Source organism: Arachis ipaensis, chromosome B05 (assembly GCF_000816755.2).
Source record: "Arachis ipaensis cultivar K30076 chromosome B05, Araip1.1, whole genome shotgun sequence".
NCBI lineage: Eukaryota > Viridiplantae > Streptophyta > Magnoliopsida > Fabales > Fabaceae > Arachis > Arachis ipaensis.
Window position 1 is genome coordinate 4498918 of NC_029789.2, and position 2412 is coordinate 4501329.

Genomic DNA, 2412 nt, shown 5'->3' on the forward strand with positions numbered 1-2412 from the left:
TAAATCATCTGGACAATTTAGTTTGAAAAAAATGATAGAATCTTTAAAAATTAAGGTTCAAAGGTAGTGAATATTATTAACAGATTTTTTATAAGTTACGATGAGTAAATTAGTGGTGAACCTGTGACTGTTGATGGTAATACCAAAAATGACTAATGGTTGTTATTTTTAGCGTTATGAATTTTTGTTTCTTTTCTTTTACTCCACCTTATTGTGTTGAGCTTTTTTATTTAAAAAAAAATTATGTTAATTAAAATCTATATACATAAGAATAATATTATACATCTAAATTTTTTTATATACCAAATCTAATTAAGTTAAATAATGAGACTTAAAATAATACTAACAATAACTAATTTTTATTGATATTAAACTAACTTAATTGAACTTAATTAACAAAAATACTTAAATGTATAATATTATTCAATAAATAATCAATTAATAACTAAATTTATCAATTCTCGCCATCTATTCACACCATAAAAAAGAAACTACCTACTAATTGTTATAAGACACATATTTAATATTTCTAATTATAAATAATTTACACTAAAAAACGTTGATTGATAAACAAATAATCCACACTTGCAAAAATAATTTATACTGCTACATAATTCGCATAGTGAATTCTCATAGTGGTATTGTATTATATTAAGTTATTTCTAATCTTATTAACGGTTTACCATAAAATACTTTCTATATCCAAGGCTAAACTCAAATTCCCAAACTTTTTAATTAAGAGACCAGTTGATTAGCCACCATAACCATACCATGTCCAAGTGATTTTGCATCTCTGATATGCACTTACTATGTAGTTCAAGTAGTACTATTTATTTTGTTTTTATTTTATTATTTTTTTTTTGGTTTCTCACACAGTATCCCCCAACCCGGCAGGTCAAGGACTAATCCGTCGCGGTACTGAGCTCCATTTAAGAGTTTGTCGCTGGCCAATGGATTGCGTCGCTGGCCAATGGATTGCTGCATGCACAAGGCGGGATTCGAACCCCCGACACTTGTTTAAGCGGACTAGTGAGCTAACCACTAGACCAATCCAACTTGGTTTATTTTGTTTTTATTTTATTTTATGTTTCTGGTCATATGGGTTCATATGCCACTGAACCTGGATATACCCAATTCCATAACTGGATACACCTTTGGAAGGACCAACTTCAACACCGCATTGTTTTTTGTCATGGAAGAATCAACACCACTTTAAGAAGCCTTGCAGCCCTCTCCAGAAATTAAAAAAAAGCCATACAGCAAGTAGCCAAGTAGTACTATTTATTTGTTATCCTTTATGTTTTTATTAGACTGGACTTTGGTGTTAGTTAATGGAAAATGGAAGAAGGCTTGCCCCTACACTGGGATAAACCCAAATTCATTTGATGTCCATACGAGAATTTTTGATTGTGTATAGGCCCAAAAAGTGTATGGTGGTCTGACAAGCGGGCTGCAATGCCTGTCTAAGCCCATCTTATTTGTTCCATGTTCCATGTTCCATGGAAGCACCTCATATTATAGCTTCACCAAATACTATTTTCTAATTTATACTCCGAGATTGTTGACAATATATTATCGTGAGTAAGATAATGCACTTACTATTCGCTGGATTTGGAAGCTTGTAAAAATTAAAGGAACATATAAACCATATCACTATCGTATAGATGGAGGTTGGACATTTTCGTTTTTTTAAGAGAGGGAGGGAGTTTAGAGGAGATGGCAGTTTATTTTGAAACAATAATTAAAAAATTAATTTAATAATGACTAAAAACAGGAGCACCAAAAGTATATTAAAGGATTCTACAATCTTATAAAAATTTAATTAGCTATTTCGTAATTTGTTGTTTATTCATGTAGCAATTCATTATCCTTAAATAAAGTTTTGATCTAGGACAAATTAATCCTTATTCTATGGGACTGGGAATATCATAAAAAAACAAAAAATTTGGAAACATTAAATAGATGCAGTATTTATGGTATTATAATAGTATAGCACAGAAGGCATCCTATAGCAATAGCAGTTTGCAACTGAAAATATTAAAGTATTATTTTGGTGTATAGTTGTTGATGATAATACAAGAGAATCGAGTGAAAGTGAAATGATCCAAAAATATATATAAAATAAACCAAAAAAAAAGGTAAAAAGAGAGGATATATGTATATTGGTGTTTGTGATATTATGAATATGAATGCACTAATAAGTAAGGTGGCTCGTGGATGGCACAAGTTTGATGCGCGTGTTCTCTTCTCTCTCTCTCTCTCTCTCTCTCTCTCCAACTGCAGGCAGATTCAGATTTCTCCTCCTCCTCCCCCTCCCCCTCCCCCTCTTCGCCTCCCACTTAGAACGCCTTCCCTACCCCAAAACCTCTTTAAGGTCACTAGGTACTTACTTCCGGCTCATTAGCGAGAGTC